The sequence below is a fragment of the Phascolarctos cinereus genome, unplaced genomic scaffold (assembly GCF_003287225.1).
Source record: "Phascolarctos cinereus isolate Bilbo 61053 unplaced genomic scaffold, phaCin_HiC Scaffold_5;HRSCAF=322, whole genome shotgun sequence".
Classification (NCBI taxonomy): Eukaryota; Metazoa; Chordata; class Mammalia; order Diprotodontia; family Phascolarctidae; genus Phascolarctos; species Phascolarctos cinereus.
This window is the reverse complement of record NW_027555958.1, coordinates 29,634,021-29,655,541: the sequence shown is the minus strand read 5'-3', so window position 1 is coordinate 29,655,541 and position 21,521 is coordinate 29,634,021. Positions and strand designations below refer to the sequence as shown.

The 21,521-nt window shown below is 46.4% G+C and overlaps 1 protein-coding gene across 1 annotated transcript in view; it reads left to right on the top strand.

Moving 5' to 3' along the window:
• Nucleotides 1-644: 644 nt before the first annotated feature.
• RAP1GAP2 (RAP1 GTPase activating protein 2) overlaps nucleotides 645-21,521 on the top strand; it is a 259,328-nt gene continuing 238,451 nt past the window's right edge. The window contains 1 exon segment of the mRNA XM_078154757.1: nucleotides 645-931. The gene's annotated coding sequence lies outside the window, so the exon portion shown is untranslated.

The window sequence follows — 21,521 nt, the reverse complement described above, 5'->3', positions numbered from 1 at the left end:
GGATGGGGGATGGTGGGGTGGAGATGGTTAGACCTGGGTTTTAAAAAAATATCACTTTGGATTGTAAGTGGCAGATCATAGGGTTATCCACATAGACTTTGGAGGTCGTTTAGTCATTTTACAGATGAGAAAACTGAGGCCCAGAAAATGACTTGTTGAGTGACTTGCTCAAGGTCACACAGGGGTAGCCAGGATGCGAATCTAGCTCGTCTGATTCTAAACCCACCAGGTCTGCTGGTCCTTCCACCCCTGAGGTGGTATCACCTTGTCTTGCGGAGGGAATTCGGGGCTCCGAGGTAGCCCAGGTACATGCCGTCCCCTCTCCTGCCTTTCTTCTCTTTTGTCTCTTCCCGAGAAGCCTCGCCTCGAGCCGTGGCAATGGGGGCAGTCAGCCCTCCCGCAGAGCCCTCGCGCCCTTCTGCATCTCGGGGCCGTCTCCCCCTCCCCAGCCCAGCCCAGCCCGGCCTGGCCCAGCCTCGCGCCGCCCCTCCGACTAGCGGCTGAGCGCGCACGCCCGGGGCAGCCCGAGACCGGACCTGCAGGGAGGGAGGGAAGGAGAGAAGGCGGGGGCGCAGCGGAGCCTCCTCGCCTTGCAGTTGGCTGGAGGCGCCGCGGGGCAGGCAGAGACTGGCAGGAGGCTGGCAGGAGGCTGGAGAGTAGCGGAGCGAGTGCCGGGGAGGAGAGAAGAGCTAGCGATCGAGGAAGAGCGTCGGGGGACCGCCTGTGTTGTTGTCATCGGCTGTCTGTCTGCCCGTCGTCGGCGTCGGCCGTGCTCTGTCCCGCACTGTGCGCAGAGAGTCTGCCCGGAAAGGGGGACAGCCCAGAGCCGAGGAGCGACCCTCGGATGCCCTTCGGTGACAGGCAGAATTGAACGGGGTTGGAAGCTCCCGCCCCACCAGCCCCCGATTTTAAGGCTATCTGCAGGACCTGGGTGCGTGTCTCCGAGACAACAAGGAGAGTGTGTGTGTGTGTGTGTGTGTTTTGAAAGACTGGAGGTGGGGGGGGGTGACTGCATCTGAATAATAATACTCCATGTATGGGGACACAGGTTGCTGTGATTGAATGGGGGGGGGTGCGGGTGAAGGGAGGATAATTATGTCGAAATGCTTTATTTAGCTTTGTATGTTGGGGTGATTTTAATTGTTCATTTATTGATATTCATCATATAGGAATGCAGGGTGTGTGACTGTAGAAATGTGTGTGGAATCAGTGTTGTGATAGAAATTCAGTGCGTGTGGCTAGTGGGGGGGGAGGGAAAGGAGTGTTGAGATTATCAAGAAATTGTGTTTAGAGGTGTATGTAGGGGACTGTTGTGAGGATATCTTAAAATTTAGTATTGGGGACTGCTAGGGGATATATGGATTTTCAGTGTTTAGGGGCTGGGGGATTGTATGGATGTTCAATATTTTCTGGGTTTTGGGGGGTTATATGAATGTACAGTTTTGGGGTCATGGGCATTGAATGTTTGGGAGTGTTTTGAGGGTTGTTGGGCTATATGTACATTCAGTGTTTGAGGGAGCATTGCACAGACTATTCATTTAAGTCTGGGGAAAATTAGTTGACTAGGCTTGTCTAGAAGGGAGGAAAGAAGAGGAAACTCCAGTGTGCCCCTGAAAATGTTCTGTTCTTTGTCTGGATGGGTTTTGTTTTGTTTTCTCAAAGGGCACTTGTCTTCCCCACTACCAATTCCCTCCTGGTCCCCCACTTCATCCTTTCCTCTCTTTAGAATCCCTTCTCAGTTCCTAGACTGTAGGTGGGGGGAGGTTATGGCAAGGCAATAAGGTGGATGCCCAGCCCCTTAGCTAGTGCCTTGCTCCCTGTGGGGCCCCTGGGTGGGGTGGAGCCCAGACTCAAAGGGCTGGTTGCTAGCTTCCCCTGTGCCAGCTGCTGCCTGGGATGGTCCTTCCTTCCCCATTCCTTGGGGTGCGGATTGTGGATTCTAGTTGCGAATGAACACTATAGCTGTTCCTTTGGGACCGTGCCCAGCTCGAGTAGGGGCTGAGGCCCCAGGATATCAGCTTTGCTTTCGCCAGACTGGCCCTTCCATAGATCTGTCTGGCACCTTACAGCTGCCCCCAGTCTGCCTGCTTGGGAAGGAAACCTCTTCGCTCTTCTTCCCTAGAGTCTGTGTTCTGTATTTCTCTCCTTTGACCTCCTCCCCCTTCCCCCACTTTAAAAATTAACAAGAAGGGCATTTGCATGCAAATAGGGTTTGGGCTCTGAATCAGAGTCATTTACTCCTGCTAATTTCCCCCAGTTGGGGCCCCAGAGTCTGAGGAAAAATAAATTACAGGGCGGGGAGCCAGGCCTCTTAGGTTCTTTCTCCTCCTCCAACCCCCAATTTAAGACCCTGGAGAAACCTCTTGACTCCACTAGTCCTCCATCTTTCTTTGAGTACCACGGACAGGGGTTACCCTTGTCCTGGGGTGAGGGTTAAACCTAAAACTAACACTGCCCCTGGTCCAAACCTTCTAGAGTCTGGGTCACTGCTGAGCTGCTGTGGAGGATGGGTGGGGAGATCTTTTAAATGTGGCCGTAAGACCTGAAGCCCCCTTTGCCCCTTCCTACTTATCTGTGTACATATGGTTCCCTTCTCCTTCCCCATCCTCCATAGGCTGTAAGATTCTTGGGAGCAGGATTTCCTCTATGTATCCTTAACACATAGCACAGTGCCTGACACACAGTAGGTCCTTAATACATGTTTGTATAATTGAACTGAATGCATCTTCATCTACTGACACCCCTTTTTCTTCAAGGACCTGCTCAGGTATCACATCCTTCATGATAACCTTCCCTTGTGCCCCTAGCTAAATGTGAGCCCTCCCTCCTTTAATTTCTCAAACTTAATTTGGTTGACAACATGATCATTTTCTAAGTTGTATAAGAAGGGGTGTACAAGGAGAATTCTACTTCAATATCTCTTCCTTTTAGCCCCTCCAGACTTGCAGCTTTAGCTGAAATCTCACCAGGGCACCCCCTCAAACTTCTGTTATAGTTATCTGTTTACCTGGGCCATTCCTTTACTAGATGGGAAAGTTCTCTAGGGCAGGCATCATTTCATCTTTCATCCTTGTATCTCCCCCTTATATGTTGCCTTGTGAACAGTTTCCATGGAGGAAATACCCTTTACCATTTCAGATCTGCCCTTGCTTTACGATTTATAGCACAGTATGTTGTACATAGTAGGTGCTTAATAGATGTTTATTGAATTGAATTGTCTTCTTAAAGTTTCCTGAGGCTATGAGAGTTTAACTTGCTCCATATAACAGAGTCAGTATGAGTCAGAGGCTGCATGCACTTGAACCCAGGTCCTCCTGAGGTGAACACAAGTCACCTCTGAGGTAGCTCTCCAAGCAACCTGCCACACTGCCTCTGCCTTGTGCATCATGAGCAGTTCATCAATTCAATGTGGAATTGAGTTTTATGAGGTCAAAGCCAACTTTAATGACTGGAATGGTGTAGTAGCTGAGGCAGGAATGATGGAAAGATGAGATTGAAGTGTAGAGTGAGTGGAAATGAGAATTAGAAAAGGGGTGGAGTAGAAATGGGTGAAAGTAGAGACAGAGATACCCAAGTGAGGCTGAGGGTGGAGATGCAGGTAGGAATGGGAGACAGTGAGGACAGAGATGGAAGTAGGCTAAGATAAAGAAAGGGATGGAGGTTAAGTAAGGGTTAGGACTGGAATGATAGGCAGGTGAAGTGGTGGTGAGGGGGATGATTAGTGCAAGGATGAAGAAAAGGGAATTAGGTTGACTTGGGAAGATATGACAAAATGAATTACCTCCTGTTTGCTGAGAAGACTGGGTCCAGATACCACGAGCTCCATCGTCTTTCATTTTCTACATCCTTTTTACTTTCACTCATCTTCTCTTTCTTAGAGATGAGGTGCCTTGTCTTTTGTCCAGGCTGAGCCCTCCACTTGTTTCCTTGGTTCTCCACCCCCCCCATCTGGGATCTCATGCTATTGGTTGTCTCATTCATTCTTTCTTTTTAATCTTCTGTTGCTCTGTCTCTAGCGACCTCTTCTTGTAACCTAAACATGTTTCAGTCTTTCCTACTCTAATAACTTTCTTTGACCCTGCCAAACCCTGAAGCTATTGTCTGATGCCTCTCTTCCCCTTCGGTGCTAAACTGGAAAGAAACCAGCCATTTAATTATCCACTCCCCCCTCCCCAACCTCTTGCAGGCTCCCACTCCCACCACTAGCCTGAAACTGCTTTCTCTTTAAAGGTCACTAGTGATCTCTTAATTGCCACATCCAATGACCTTTTCTGGGCACTCACTGTTGATCTTTCGGCAGCTTTTGACACTGCTGGCCTTCTCATTTTCCTTGGCTTCTGTGTGGCTGTTCTTTCCTTCCATCTGACTATCCGAATTCTTTTTTACTAGTGGATTTACCCCAAAGCTCTACCCTTAGTCCTTTTCTTTCCCTCATTTAAGAATTTTATTGCTACCTTTGTTTTTACAACACCTTCATTTCCAAATTTACCTCTCCTCACATCCTCACCCAGAGAGCCATCTCCTGAAACAAAGAATGTTCTCTTTCTAGTCGAAATCTTATTTATTTGCATGCCATCAGTTATTGTTTCTAGGCAGATGACTCCGTAAATGATATGGCCAGTCCCAATTTCTTCTTTGAGTTCCATACCAAATCTCCAACTGCTTGTATAGCCATTAGAATATGAGCTCCCTGAGGGGAGGGACTGATTTTGCCTTTGTATTCTCAGCATTTAGCACTGTACCTGGCAAATAGTAAGCAAAATCTGAATAAATACTTGTTGATTAATTGATTGTAGGAGGTATCATAATGCCATGGAAAGTCAGAGTTCAAATCTCAGTGGTTTCACTTGCAATCTGTGGGACTTTGAGTAAATCCCATAATCAGTCTGGGCATCAGTTTTCTCATCTGTAAAATGAGAGGGTTGGATTAGATGATCTTTGATGTTCATCCCAGCTTTGCCTAGAAGATGAAAAGAGAGACAGCATGGCCTCCTGTTGGCTGGAGAGCAAGACTCAGAGTCAGGAAGACCTAGATCTCTCTTCTAATGTGTACTGTATGACCCTGGACAGGTCAGTGAACCTTGAGGTGTTCCAAAGAACTTTCTAAGATGATCTCAAACTTGTCCCAAACTTCTTTTCTCCCCTAAACAATGCTCCTTTTTCCAACTGCCCTGTTTCTGTTGATCATACCATCAATCTTCCAATTTATCTAGGCTCAAGCCTCAGAGTCATCTTCCCTCTCCCTCACTCCTCAATTCCAACCAGTGGCCAAATGCTAATGAATCAGTGATCCTGACATCTTTCTTATCTGTCCTTCCCTTCACTTACCCAGATTATGCCTTCATCATCTCTCACAGGGCCTATTGCAATGTCCTCCTGATGGCTCTCCCTATCTCTCTGCAGCTTGCTAACCCATCCTTCACACAGCTGCTAAAATGACCTTCCTCAAGTCCAGGTGTGACCCTGCCCCATGACCCTAGAATTAGAGGTAGACTGGATCTTAGGAAGTCATTTAATACAACCCCATCAGTTTACAGGGGATGAAATTTGTGCCTGACTTTGGGGAAGTGACTTGGTTAAGTTCACAGAGCAAGAGTTGGGAACCAGGTTTTCTACATCCAAATCCAAGATTCTTCCGCTGCCATTTAGGTCATGTGCCTGCTTAAAACATGTACCTGCAGACTGTTTCCTCCTTGAGGGCAGGCACTACATCATTTTTCAATGTGAACTCTTCACAAGCATAATGTTTTATAGTTTTTTTCTTGACTGGCCTTGTGATTTTATGAGTGTAGGGGGCTCCTGGTGAGGAACTCCCTCTATCAGTGTAGACTGGCACCTTCTCTGAAATTTAGACTTTTTCTCCCTGAGACTGGATCTCCCTATTTCTTCCAAGATGTCTGGTTGTTTCATTGAAGTGGTAGTTCTTTCCCCCTCATGCCTTGGTTTCCCTAGCTGGAAAATGAAGCTAGAGGTGGTTCCTCAGAGGTGATTGTGATATGAGAGAGAGAGAGAGAGAGAGAGAGAGAGAGAGAGAGAGAGAGAGAGAGAGAGAGAGAGAGAGAGAGATTTGGAATGAGAGGACCTGAACTCAACTCTCACTTGTGACTCTTCCTGGCTTTGTGACTTTTGGCAAATCAATTCACCTTTCTGAGTCTCAGTTTCTTCATTCACAAAAACGAGGGGGTTGGACTAGATGACCTCAGAGGTCCCTTTTAGCTCTTTATCTATGATCCCAAGACTGTCTTCTGGGGAGAGACCCTTAGGGAGAAGTAGACAATTTGGTCTCTCTGAGGCAAGGCCGATCTGACTGATGGGTATAGGGTGGTGGGAGGGTGGAGGGGGTAGGGGTAGCTTTGAAACAGGTGCTTGAAGGAGGAGGAGAAGCAGGGAAGGAAACTGGCATTTGGCCCTGGCAGGCAGTGGGGAGAGAGGTGGGCAGATGGATGTGGGCACAAGGCTGGCTGGCGGTCAGTGGGAAACAAGAGACTAAAGAAGCAGGGAATGGCAGGCGGTGGTTGAAGATGGAGGGGGCAGAAGTCATTTGTGCTTGATGAATGTTTGTGAGATCACAGAAGGAGGCTTGGAAGTAGCATAAAAGGAGTGTGTGTGTGTGGTTGGGGGGACTAGGAAAGGGTCTGAGGCTTCAGCAGGATAGCAAAGGAAGGGAAGGAGCTTGGATGGGGAACACCAAGACATTTCTAAGTCATCTGCTTTTCTAGGCAGGTCCAGCTGTGTGCCCAGGAATGGGTGTTTGGGTCCTAAGCTGGCACAGTGGTAAGAGCTCTGCTTCTGGAGTCATATGACCTAGGTTCAGATAGCACCTCTGACCCTTATGGCCTGGGTGAACTTTAACCTCCCTGAGCCTCAGTTTACTCACCTGTAAAATAATGATGATGATGATGATGATGATGATGATGATAATAATAATAATAATAATGTTGGACTAGATGACGTCTGAGATCCCTTCCAGCTCTAAATCTTGGATCTTGTCTCTCTGGGTCTCAGTTTCCTCATCTGTAAAATAAGAGAATTGGACTGGATGGTTTCTGAGGTTCTATGCAACTCTAGAACTAGAATCTCATCTGAAGCTGCCCCAGTTTTCAAGGTGGGGAGGGAATGACAGGCTAGGGGCTGTCTGGTATGTGCTACAACATTAGGGGGAAGAAAGGGTAGTAGAGTGGGTGGGGGTAGATCATGATGGTCAAGGTAATCTGGAATATCATGGAGAAGAACCCCTCACCTTCTGGAGCCATGTTTTCTTTCTCCACAGTCCGTAAGCACCCTAGCCATGCTAGGTCTCTTTCTTCCTGTCTGTTCTCCCTCTTCTCTGCTCCCAGCTCCCACCCTCACGCTTTAGGACTTGGCCTCCATCTACAAACCCCAGTGCCCAGCCTGTGACCGGCAGTGTCCAGAAGAGCTGAGGTTCCTCTGTATGGTGGATGGTTGCCATGAGACAGCCCTCGTCTCTCTTCCGGTTCTTCCTCTGTCAGCTTCAGCTTCCCCAGCATCTCCTCGTCCTCCTCTTGCATCAGAGAGAGGGCCGAGGAGCACGACACAGGAACTGACTGCCTTGAGATGAGTTCCCAGACACCCAACGTTGTCTCCCCAGAGATCACACTGCCCAGACCTTTATCTCCAGGAAGGGCCATGCCTAGCCTAGATTGGAGAAACGCCTACTATGTTTATAGTATCCCAGGTTCAAAGAGCTGAAAGTCTAATCTAATCCCTTCATTTCAAAGATCAGGAAGTAGAGGCCCAAAGATGGCAGAGGATTCTAGATTGACAAGACCTCTGAGGCCATCTAATTCAGTTCCTTCATTTTAAAGATGGGAAAATGGAAACCCAGAGAAATGACATTATTTGGCCAAAAGTGGGATTTGAAACCAGGCTCTCTGACTCTAGTGCTATGTCCACTGCCCCACACTGCTCATTCAAGGAGGAATGGCCAGGATCCAACAGCACTTTCCTTCAGAAGCCTATTTGGATGTCTCCCTCCCCCCTCCCTCTGCCTTGCATCAGAAGGTCCTGCCCTGGAGCTTACCCCAACATGCTGATGCCTTCTGGTTTCTTCTTGCTCTGCAAACAAACACGATCCTTGGTCTTAATAACAGTCAGGGACTTCAGGTTCATAAAGATTTATCAAGTGGGCCTGCTGTGCACATGGCAACTTTTTTCTCTTCTCATTTTATATTTAAGTTTAAAAATAAAAACATTTACCAAAAAAATTAAGATTTATCAAGTGGCTATGATGTGCCAGGCTCTGGGGCTCTATCCAGGATGATGAGATCCAGATCCGGAGCCCAAAGGGACCTCAAGGTTAGCTCGTCCATCACTCTCCTTTTAGAGGAGGAGATTGAGAGGTAACTACACAGTGTGCTATGAGCTCCCTGTTGGGGATACACTCTCTAACCAATGCAGGTCATCGATCCTTTTCAAGAAGGAAGGATGAACAAAACAACGACAATAATTTGGCAACTATCCTCTAATTTCTAGTCTTCTTAGAGAGTTCTGTGGGGCCCAGAGAGGTTAAGCAACTTGCCTGAGGTCACACAGACAATGTGTATTCAGAGGCTGGGCTGGAACCCTGGAAGTCCTGAGGCTGTGGCTGTTTACTAGGTCATGCTGCCTCTCTTATGGCCTTGGGAATTGGAAGGCAAAAGTAAGGTAGTCCCTTTTCTTAAGGGGTTTACCTTCTAAAGGACTTGGAGAATTGGAGACATATAGTCTAGTTTTCCCCATAGGGAATTTGGGGGTGGGGGAGGTAGTAGAAAGAGGGCCTGGATTCAAATGCTACCTCTGATACTCGGGAGTCACTGAACTTCTCAGGGATTCAGTTTCCTCAACTGCAAAATGAAAGAGATGGCCTCTGAGGTCCCTTCTGGGTCTAAATATATTCATTCAGTAAATACTGACCTGGCACCTACTATGTCCAAAGCATTGTAGAGGATGCAAAGAGGAATAAAACAATCCCTGTCCTTTGTGGATTGAGAATCTAGTAGGAGAAATGAGGCATGTGGCATGACTGTCTTTGAAGCCAGAGGACCTGGGTTCCTATCCTGCTTTTCATGCTAACTGCCTGTGTGACCTGGGTAAATCACTTCACTTTTCTGGGCCTCAGTTTCCTTCTCTGTTAGATGAGAGATTTGGACTGGATGACCTACAAGTCCCTGTCTAGCTGGAATCCTATCTGGGTTAAATCACTTCACTTTTCTAGGCCTCAGTTTCTTCCTCTGTAAAATGAGGGCATTGGACCAGATGACCTCTGAGGTCCTGTCCAGCTGGAATCCTATAAGCTCTCTACCCTCTGGCCTTGCCTCTCGTATGATCCTATGAGCCCTCTTTGCATGAAACAGTCGGCTATGAAACAGAAGGTCAGGTTGAGAGCCCCAACAAAGATGTACCCTGGTGCTGAGGCTTCCAAGAGCTCCGTAATCTGAGCCATCAGAATGGTGATGAGGAATTCTGGCACCTCAGACAAAGTCAGCCAAGGAGGTGGGAGCAGGAAGGCCTCCAGATCTCACTGTGACTGGCATGTGCCCACATCCCCCCTCATCCCCATCTAGTGTGAGCTGACCCCGGTCTTTGTGCTACACAGCCACTATCCCCTAAAATCTATACCCCTGTGGCAGGGCTGATGACCCCTGACTCCCAGACTCCTTGGGAGAAGGCAGAGGCTAGGCTCAGTGACTCAGCATCACCCTTCCCAGTGCCTGACTCAGAGACTGCCTTCTATTTACTGTGTCTCTGTCTGTTAAGTACATCCTTGTCTGCACATCATCTCCTCCATTAGAACATAAGCTCCTTGAGGGCCAAGACTGTTTTTGCCTGCTTTTCTTTCTGTCTCCAGCTTAGCACAGTGCCTGGCACATAGGGAGAGCTTCCTAATGTTTGTTGATTCTTGACTGACTAATTAACCTGATACCATGCCTGGGCCCCAGGACGTGAATGTGCTTGAAATCTGTGTCCATTCGTGTTCCAGAACTGGGATTATACATTTGTACCCTGCATCATGCTGGGCAAACCAAAACCTGTCAGCTCTGTGTGACCAGATGGTGTCCAGTCCTGAGATTTCTTTTAATGGTGGCATTGACTAGCCTTTTGTCTGTCAACAAGATGGATCTTGGGAGGAGAGAGAGATACAAAGCATGAGATCCAATAACTCCCATGCCTTTGTGTATGTGTGTGTGTGTGTGTGTGTGTGTGTGTGCGCGCGCGCGCGCGCAGATCTATGTCTTTGCGAATGTTTGGGTGAATGTTGCTGCAAATTCATGCCAGGCATGAAGGACACAGCTGTTGCACCTGAGAGCCAGGACAAGGCCCTAGAGTTACATAGGCAAAACAGGAAAATTTAATTTGCCGTATGTTTCTACCCACCAGAACACACATGATTTGACTTCTCACCAAATAGATATCTTGGTGCCATGGTAGGCAGAATTTTCTGGCATTCAGAATATGTGCTTTTATACAAAGTAATATTAGAAAGTGTCTTTTCCCTCCTTATCTTTCTACCCCACCCTTCATCTGTCCCAGGATTTGTACCCTAGGAAGCTGTCCACCTTGCCTACCCTTGGTTCCTGCTCTGTGCCTGTGTCTTTGAGGGATGGGGCTGAGGAGCCTTTCAGGTGTAGGGACAGCTGGTGAGGAGTGAGGCAGACAAAAGGAAGAAAAACCCGTGTATGGCTAGGCTGGCATGTGAAGCTGGTTTTCTTGCTGTTCAGGCTTATTTGTTCATACATGTAATGTGTCCTTGTGTTTCTCTGTGGGTGAGTGTGTGACTCAGAGATTGGTCAAACTCTCCCTGCTGGGATTCTGTCTCCCAGACCTGCTCCTCCTTCACCCCCCTCAGTTTCAACTCCTCTGCCTGTCATTGCCTCTGAGCCTTATTGCCTCCCTATTCAGCCTCCCCTCTGTGTCTATCCCCTTCTTCTCAATTCGTGCCTCCCTCCCCATCTCTATATATCACCTAGCCTCTGGCAGCTGTTCCCTAGCCTGGAAATTGTGTGGGCGGCTGCCTCCTCTGACCTGAGCTGCCTTCTGGGGGTCAGGAGGCAGGCTGGGGGGAGGGAAGAAGAGAAAGCAGATTTACACAGTAAACCCCCACTTCACAGAGGGTGGGAGAGAATGTCACTCTGAGCTCTGCACTCTGGGAAGAAAGGGGGGGTGAGCAGGACCCTTCAGCCCTGATATTAGAGCTGAAGCCAAGTCAGGCATCAGAAGATGCCTGCTGACCATGGGTGGTGGGCAGAGCAGCACATTGAAAGGGCAATAATCTTTGCCTCACTTTGTTACTAGCACGCTTTTCATAGTCTGTGTTCAAAGTTATAACTACGGTGGGGTGATCTGGGCTTTTTCCCAGAGTGGAACTTGGAGGATACTTGTCCACATTCAGCTAGTAGAAAGACACACCTGTACTTGTGTAGAATGTAATCTTGAGCATAGGGACTGTTTGCATTTTTTTCTTTACATAGGGTATCCCAAAAGTCTTAGTGCTGTCAGGTTTACGCTTTAATAAAAGCTTATTTTTATGAAAGTACAGTTTTAAAGATTTTAATAAACTTCTATTAAAGCTTAAACCTAACAGTACTAAGACTTTTGGGATACCCTATGTAGAGATAAAAATGAAACCACCTTGTGTATCCAGCAACCAGCAAAATACCTGGCACACAGTGGGTAGTTAATAAATGTGAGACAGTCAAAAAAACATTTATTAAGTGTCTGCAATGTGCCAGGCACTGTTCTGAGCACTGGAGATACAAAGAAAAGCAAAAACATGGTCCCTGTCCTTAAGAGACTCATTCTACAGGGGAGACAAAGTGGAAGAATTGTCCATATTAGACCTATTCAGTGTCAACATAAGGTGATCTCAGCAAGAAGACATGAGCAGCTAGGGGCAGGAGATGGGAGGGATTGAGGAATACCTCTTGGAGAAGACGACATCTCAGCTGAGACTTGAAGGAGGTCAGTGAAGCCAGGGTGGATGGAGGGCATTCCTGGGGACAGCCAGAACAAAGGCACGGGAGGTGGGAGATGGAGTATGCAATGCAAGGATGAGTGAGTAGACCAGTTTGTTAAGCTGAACTGAACTGAATTTAGCATCTCCTTAACAAGAATGATTGTTTTTTTCATGGTCCCCATGGAATGATTTTTTTTTAATAGGAAAGTACCAGATCCGCTGCTTCAGAGAGCCCTAGATTTAAAGCTGGGGGAGACCTTAGACACCATCTAGTCTAATCCCCTTATCTTAGAGAGGGGTAAATTGAAATTCAGAGGGGATAAGTGACTTGGTCAGGCTTGTACAAGGAACAGGATCCGGAGCTGGATCTTCCTGACTGTGATCTATGCACTGAGACACTGTGATGAGTTCCTCGTTAGCCCAGCCCTGGCCCTCTCCTCCTCCAGGCAGATCCCCAGCAGTGCCTGAGGGTCACTGCCCCAGTAGGGCTCCAGATCTGAGATCTGAGTTGTGCCCTCTGGGCTTTTTCTCCCTTTCCCTATTCTTCCCCCTTCCTGCTGCTGCCAGGCAACTAAATTTATATTTTAAAAAAGTGGATTCAAGGACCTCTTTCATACTGCCTGTCCTAGCCGTGTTTTAGGACATATGGCTAGGCTGACAGCATCACTGGTCATGATTCTGTGTTGTCCTTTTTTGCTTGTAGATGTCACCTCTGACCCACAGACAGCAGGGCATATGGTGACATTGGAGCTGCAGCCCAGAGGTTGGCTTGGGCGAGAGGGCAAGTCTGTGGGCTAGGTATGGGGCTGGCTGGCCTTCCTGGCCAGTCTTTTTGACTTCATGAGAATCACAGAATGATGGAATATCAGAGCTGATGGGAATAGAACCTTAGAGCATAGAATGTCAGAACTTGGAGGGACCTTGGAACCTTTAGGGTAGCAGAGCTCAGAGGGACCCTAGCTTATAGAAGGTCAGAACCGAGAATGCCTTGTACTGTAGAATAGATGTGTGAGCGGCACCCTTGTGGGGGGGGAAGGGGGAGGTGGATTTCCAACCTAGAATGTCAGACTGAAAAGAAACCTTAGTGCTTTGAATGTTAGAGCAAGAAGGAGTCTTAGACTCTTAGAGTGGGGAAGGGCTTTAGAGCATAGAATAGTCAGAGATGGGAGGGACCTTAGAGTCTCCTTAGTTTACAGACAAGGAAACTGAGTCCCGAAGAAGGGAAAGGGACACATTTAAGCCAGCAGACTAGAACAATTGATTCCCAGTGAGTACCTGGGCTCTAACCTGATGAGCTAACCAGCTGCAGACCTGAGGCTTTCTAATCCCTTCCCTCCTCCCCCTCCTCCTCTGGGTTATTATGAAGATCAAAAGAGATAATGCATGTGAGAAAGCCCTTTGTAAAGAATAAAGCCCTGTACCTACTAGAGGATTATTATGAGGAGGAAGCCAGCCCCCCTCAGCCACCATTCCTCGCAGAAGGAATCAGAGCTAAGGCTGGGCCCCTTTCCAGGTTCTCTGATAAGGCAGGGTCTCCCCTTTCCCCCATCTGGTCAGCTCCTCCCCTCCTCCCCAAATGCAGAAACCCAGTGCTGCAGGGAAGGAGGAACTGGGAGGGGGAGGGGTAGCTGTCCGCTGCTTCCTCCTTTCTTGTCTTAGTCTAGAAACACCCCCCCCCAACAGCAACCCTCCCACCTCCAAGTTTTTCTCCTGCAGCACCCAGACTGGCCCATAGAGGGAGCCACAACCCCAATCCTGCTGCCAGCCAGGCTGGAGGAGGAACTAGGTGGGGTGGATGGGGAATCAGGAAAGCCCTCCCTGCCCCACAATGCTTCCTGTTTTTAGGACATGTCCCCGTCCATAAGACTTACAGATAGGAGGGACCTTAGACTTCACCTAGTCCAACCCCTTCCATTTACACCAGAGTGGGGGATTGACTTGCCCACGGTCACACAGAGCAAGCATTTGAGGGCTGGGCTTCTGGCTCCAAATTCTCTTCATTGATCTTGGGGTGGGGGGACAGGCAAGATAGGGTGAAAACATGGAATTCAAAATCTTGTGGAAGTAAATGTTTAAAACTAAAAATAAATAAATTTATATATTTAGAAAAAACCCCCAAATTCTCTTCATTGTATTTGGTCTCTTTAGTAGTAATATTCAGTTTTCTTCCATCTCTTACTTCCCCACCCCCAACTCTTCACCCCTATTCCACTCTTTCTTTGTTCGTCTTTGAGTCAACTCTTTGTGACCCTATTTGGGGTCTTCTTGGCAAAGATACTAGAATGGATTGCCATTTCCTTCTACAGCTCATTTTACAGATGAGGAAACTGAGGCAAATGTGGTAAAGTGATGTGTTCAGGGTCACACAACTGATAAGTGTCTGAGGCCGGATTTGAACTCAAGTCCTCCTGACTCCAGGGCTGACACTCCATCCATTGCTTCCTTTGGAAGAATATGTTGGGGGGTCTTTTCTTCTTTAAATCCACATGTTTAATCCACGTCTGCATTGTTTCCTCATTGGCAGTTCCATGCACCAATGAAATCAGAAGTCACACGTTTAACGCTCAAATCCCAATTACAATAATAATAAAAACCTATCTATCAGCTGTTTATGTCATTATTCCATTTGTTTCTTAAAACCAAGTAAGATGGATTAACCACAATGCTCCTTTGGCAGATGAGGAAGCTGAGATCCAGGAAGGTAAATATGGTAATAATATAATAATGTAATATGATGATAATAGATCCCATATATTATCACTTTAACGCTTACCTTTCTGATATCCCTTATCTAATTTAATCCTCATAAGAACCCTGGGAGGTAGGTGCTGTTATTATCCTAATTTTCTAGATGAGGAACTTGAGATCCAGAAAATTAAGGAACTTACCCGAGGTCACACAGCTAACAGATTACCTGAGGTAGGATTTGAACCCAGGCCTTCCTGACTCCCAATTTGAGCACTCTGTCATAATTAGCAGGCAACAGAAGCAGGACTTGAAGCCAGGTGCAATGTTTTTCTGCTTCATCATCTTGCCTCCTAAAATCTGTCTGGTTTCTGGGGGAATTTGGACCCCCAGCCTTTGAGCTCATAGTCAGCAGTCTGTCAGCCATTCTGGCTTCACTCCTGGAGAGTAAATAGGTATGAATTAATGGGGTGGTTTTAAAAGAAATACAGTTCTATTGATTTAAGTATAACATAATAAAGTGTTGCTAAGTAGAGATCTTAGAAGGTATACTTTAATACCTAGATATGAGTCATTTGTAATTAACACATTCATTGTTGGAATCATCACATCTCTTGTTCTCGGAAATACATACACACACATACACACACACACACACACACACACACATTTCAGAAGCAGCTCAAACCTTCCCCCTGTGTTATAGTTGACCCTCCTATAGCCTTTACAATTTGTAAATCTCATGTTGTTGTTTTTCAGTCTCGTCCAATTCTCCATGACCCCATTCGGGATTTTCTTGGCAAAGATACTGGACTGGTTTGCCATTTCCTTCTCCAGCTCATTTTACAGATGAGAAAACTGAGGTAAACAGGGTTAAATGACTTGCTCAGAGTCACACAGCTAGTACATACCTGAGACTAGATTTGAACTCAGGTCTTCCTAACTACAGACCCAGTGCTCTATCCACTGTGCCATGTAGCTGCCTCAACTTTTTATACCCATTATTATTATTATTTGGTCCATAACACCAGGAGGCAGTTCAGAATCTTTGATTTCATCTCTGACTTAGAGAAAAACTGACCTGTAACTTAGCGGATAAGTCTTAGAGAGTTCCTTGTGGCTCAGAGAGTTATTAAGGGCCAGCTATTAAATGTCAGGATTCGAATTCAGATCTTTCTGAATGCAAGCACAGCAGTCTCTTTGGCATGTTGTGCTAGCATGCAGTAATTCTGTTCCTAAATTAATTTCCTTCAAGGACAGTACAAAGGGAGGCTCCAGCCCAGCCCAGCCCCTCTCTGACTTTATACTGCAGTTCCAGTTGGTACTTCGGTTCTAATAGGTGGTGTAGTGTGGGTACAGCACTGGATTCAGAGACCTGGGTTCAAATCCTGCCTTAGACAATTTATTAACTGTGTGATTCTGGCAAGTCAGGGATAGTAATAGCGCCTAATGAGATAATGTGCAAAGTGTTTTGCAAACATCAAAGTTCTTCTCTAGCTTAATGTCAGCTGTTATTGTCCTCCAGAGCTGAGAAGCATCCTGTGGACTTCAGTTTCTGACTTCTAGGCTCCCTCCCAGCCCTAAGACCTGAGTCTATGAATTCCCCTGTTATCAGTCTTTTAGCTTCAATTGCCCTATAAGGAAGCAGGAATTATTCTCCCCATTTTACATAGGGGACAGTTGAGGTCCAGACATGTGAGGTGGCTGGCTGGTCATTACGTAGTGTGGCAGTGACCAAAATGAGATGAGAATCTAGATCTGAGACCCGGAGCCCCTGTGAATGCCCTAACTGTCTGGGTTGGCCCTTTGACTCTTGGGGGAGGAGGCCAGGCAATGAATGAATCACCCTGCTTGCAGGGCATCTGTTTCCTGGCTTTCCTGTAACTGGTGTGGGGAGAGGAGCTGTTGATGGGGGGTTGGGATTGAGGGTGGGAAGGACCCTTGGCCGACCTCCTAAGTCAGGGACGGGAGGACAAAGGGGGCTTACAGAAGGGGCCGACCCGGGCTGGGCCCCAGGCTCCCTGGCCTCTGATCCCCCCAGATCTGGTCATGGCGGGTCAGACTGGAGCCCTCGGGTTGGGGAGGGGGAGGAGACAGGGAGTCTAGTGATAGGCAGAGCCAATGGAGTGCTGTCCTTGAAGCCCCTGTTTGCTCTGGGAAGCTTGGAGAGGTGGGCGTGGGAAGGGGAGGCATGCCAGAAAGAGCTGCCCTTGAGACTGTGGGACAGACGTGAAGACATGGATGCCAAACCTCAGGTTTTGATGCGAATTAATATTTGCATTCAGTCAGTCAGTCAGTCAGTCAGTCAACAAGCAGTTTTTAGTCTGTGTGTCAGGCACTGTGCAAAGTGCTATGAACACACAAACAGACGGGAAACAATTCCCTGCCCTCAAGGAACTTCATTCTAGAGGAGAGAGAAAATGTTACATACATATATACATGCACATATACGTTTATGTATAATACACACATATACATATATAGAGGGCCATCCCCTGTAATACAGAATTAAAAGTAGAGGAAAAACCCCCAACAATAACAACCCAGTTTAGCAAACCCAGCCAATACATCAGTTGAACTAGAAAGCATGTGCAATGCCCCACATCTGTAGTCTCACACCTTCTGAAAGCAGGAAGAGAGATGCACTTTCTCATCTTTTCTTTGGTCCTAGGCTTGTTTGAGCCTTACTGTCTTCATCCATGTACTTTGATGCCTTGATGAAGTTGTAATTTCCCTCCACCAATCACAACCCTTCCATATTTTCTCATCCTGTGAAATGCCTGTCCATATCTGACCACAGATTCCCTTCAGGGAACCTCACCATGCTGGGGGCTTTCCCTCAAAGTTTCCGAGAAATGATCTACTATTCAAGAATTGCCTTTGACACATACTGGCTGTGTAACCCCGGCCAAGTCACTTCTTCTCACTAAGACTAAATTGCAGAGAAAATGCTGACCTGCATTTATAAAAGGAGCTTCCTCACCTGTAGGTTCCCTGTCCCTATCCCTGTCCCTCTGCCTACTCCTCCTGACATTGCCTAGATTTCAATGGAGCGTGTGCACCATTCATCAGTGAGCAGTAGCCTTTTCTACATGACTACTGGCCCACCTTCTTTTCTGTTCCCATATCTTTCTGATGACATCCTTGATATGACTTTTCCTGTGTAATTTTTCTTTGGTAAGCTAGTGTAGTCAATTCATGTCCACCATGCTCCTTTTCACTGGCTTTCATTTTTTGGAAACTGTGACATTCTGTGACTCTCAGGAAAATGGCATCATGGGAAGGTTCTTTCGTTTATTTGTTTGTTTTTGCTAGGCAGTGGGGTTAAGTGACTTGCCCAGGGTCACACAGCTAGTGAGTGTTTTGTGTCTGAGGTCAGATTTGAAGTCAGGTCCTCCTGAGTCCAGGACCAGTGCTCTATCCACTGCACCACCTAGCTGCCCCTCTTTTGTTTGCTTTTTAAGACTGCACTTTGTTTTAGAGAGAAGCTTGGGAGTCATTAAAAACAGAACACAATTTCTCAAAGGCACTCTGGCCCATCTCTGCCTCCTGTGTTGTGCCTCCATCATTGTTTCATCTGATGTGTCTGACCAAGATATGTAGATTGTTGGACCAGCTCCATGGAACGTCCATCCCAATTCATGTCATAGTCTGGATGAAAAGCATTTTTTTACCGACTTCATTTTTAACGTGTGGAGAGTTAGGTCAAACTATTGAGTAATAATGGAATTCACATAGGTGGTTCTGCAGTGTCCTGGGGTTGGATGTAATGTCCAATGTTGGCCACAAATAGGAACGCCTGGAAGACCACGTGGTCTTCAACTTGGACTCTGGGTTGGGCAACAGGTGCCATGATGGTGGCAAAAGTCTTTGTCATTTCACTTGATATGAATAATCAGAGAGCCATTGAGCAAAGATCTCTCTCTTCTTGCAGCGTTCAAGGCTTCTTGTCTGATTTTGACACATGCCTGGAGATACTTTGATTTTGAAAGAGACTTTTTGAGAGGGACTCCTTTTAAGAAGACCCTGGCATTCCATTGTGCCAAATCAAATGTTTTTCACAGTCAACAAACAATAAACACAGTAGGATCTTGTCTTCTCTATACCTTTCAGTCAACCATGCTACCTGTAAAGATGTAGTTTGCTCTGAAATAGTTTGTAAAAAAAACCTTCCTGTTTCCTTCTCAAACCTTCATCAAAGATGTCCTCAGAGCATACAATGATTATTTTCATGATAATTTTATAAAGATGGAGAAGTAAGTAGATGGGTTGGTCGTTATTAATATCCCCTCAGTCTCCTTTTTTGGGTGGTATTAAAATAATATGAATAGCCCCTCTTTTTTGGGTAATATTGAGATTACATATTAAAGGATATATTTTTTCCCCAAGCTTTTCTCCTCTTTTAGTTAAGTTGAAAATCAGTGCCTCATTACTATCACAATGTTGTCATTTCCTGCAGACAAATCTAGAAGGAAGGAAATAGGCATTTATTAAACACCTAGTATGTGTCCAACACTGTTCTAAGTGCTTTATAAATATCTTCTCATCTGATCCTCACAACAACTCTGGGACGTAGTGCTATTATTATTTCCGTTTTATAGTTGAAGAAACTGAGGCACAGAGAAGCTAAGTGACTCACCCAGGGTAATACAACTAGTAAAATATCTGAAAACAGACTTGAATTCAGGTCTCCCTGATTCCACCTATCTATCTGCTCTCTCCACCATGCCACATAGATGCATCTAAGCAGGCTCTGAGTATTATCAATCTAATCCAGTGACTCTATTTCTGTTTTCTTTATTGACATTTCTACTTCCTCGTAAAACATCTCGGGTATTGTGATGTTGAATCCCAATGTGAAAATTTACTTTCATTGATGAAGAAGAGTTTGTTATAGAAAAAAACTTATGATTTCCTGTATGTTTCCAGATCTTTCCCATTTTGCTTCTGGTCTAATAAATATGCCACAAAATCACACTTTCCACTCTAAATCTGTGATCCACCTTCTAAGTTCATTTGTAAATGCCTTCAGGATGGTTTTGCTCATTTGGATCTCTTGCCATGCCCTTTGTATATCTACCCTCCAGGTGGTACAGTGGATAGAGCACTGGCCCTGAAGTCTGGAGGACCTGAGTTCAAATCTGGCCTCGGACCAAACACTTGACACTTAATAGCTGTGTGACCCTGGGCAAATCACTTAACCCCAATTGCCCAAAAAACAAAACAAAACAAAACAAAACCAAGTTGTTGATGCTGAAAAATGGAAAATAGATAAAGGAACAGACATCAATGCAGACTATCACCATTTCCTAAAGGAGTTTCAACAAATGTAATTCAATTACCACAACCAGACGACTTCAGGGCCAGTGCTCTATCCACTGTACCACCTGGCTGCCCGGTCATCAACAACTTGTTAAAACAGGTTGGGTTGGAGTTGTTTTAGTGATAACTCATTGCAGTTACAGCTCTAATGGGTCAATCAGTCACTTAATTAACTAGCATTTGTTCAGTGCCTACCACATTCCAGGCACTGCTCTAAACTCTGGTGCACACACCAAAATCACAGTCTCCTGCTTTCAAAGATCTCACGGAGTAATGGAGGAGACAACATGCAAATAATTGTGTACAAACAAAGCATACAGAGTAAACTGGGGCTAATCTCGGAGGGAAAGCGATAAGATTAAGGAGGGCTACGGAAAGGCTTCTTGCACAGATTTGAAGGAAGCCAGGAGGTGAGATGAGGACAGAAAACAATCCAGGCATGGGGGACAGTCAAGGAAAATGTCCTGAGACAGAGAGTCTTGTGTGAGGAACAGCAAAGAGGTCAGTGTCACTGTCTGCAGAGTATATGAAGGAGAGTAAGGTGGGGCAGCTAGGTGGCGCCATAGTGCACAGAGCGCCAGGCCTGGAGTCAGGAAGGCTCATCTCTGTGAGTTCAAATCTGGCCTTGGACACCTACTAGCTGCATGACCCTGGCCAAGTCATTTAACCCTGTTTTGCCTCAGTTTCCTCATCTGTAAAAATGAGGTGGAGAAGGAAATGGCAAACCACTCCAGTATCTTTGCCAAGAAAACCTCAAATGGGGTCATGAAGAGTTGGACTGGACCAAAATGATTGAACCACTTCCTGACCACTGGCTGGGCACTCTATCTGTTTTGCCACCTAGGATGAGGCCTAAAGCTTTACTCAATTCCTTTTCCTTCTGCTGCTGTCACCTGGGGAGCTAGATAACTGATTTCAACCTCTGTTCTCTCTTTTCTTTTTGTGATCTTCCTCACCCTCCAGGCTACGTGAGTGTGTTTGTAGCATTTATTTACAAGGAAGAGATCCAGTGGGGTATAATAGGAGGAGGGAGGGTTGGCCTTGGGGTGAAGATGACTCTGGGGTCAAGTGCGGCCTCTGACCTATCCTGACTGTGTGAACCTAAGGAAGTCATTGACTTCTCCAGGCTCCAGGCATCTCTTTAAGACCATCATTTGGTGCCTTGTGGCTGATCTATGGTAGTAAGAGTTTTTTCATCAGGATACTAAAAACTAAGCTGAATAAAAACAATTTCTAAGCACACAAAAGTTAATATGGACATTCAAAGCTTGGGGTTCTGTGCCCCCTGTGGTCATGGTGAGCAGGGTAAGTCTAGAGAGGGAGCTTGAGGGTCCCTAGGGTAAGAGGTCCCCTCCCCCACTCTCTCTCCACATTCACCACCTTCCCCAGACTTGTTTTCTGACAGCTTCTTCCTCCAATTCTGCTTTCAGCTCTCCACAGAGAGGACTAGAGTCAAGTAGAAAGCACACAGCTTCTGAAGGTAGCAGACCTGGCTTCAAATCCCTTGTCTGACACTTGCTACTCTAGGGACCTTGGGCAAATCCCTTCTGATCCCCGAGCC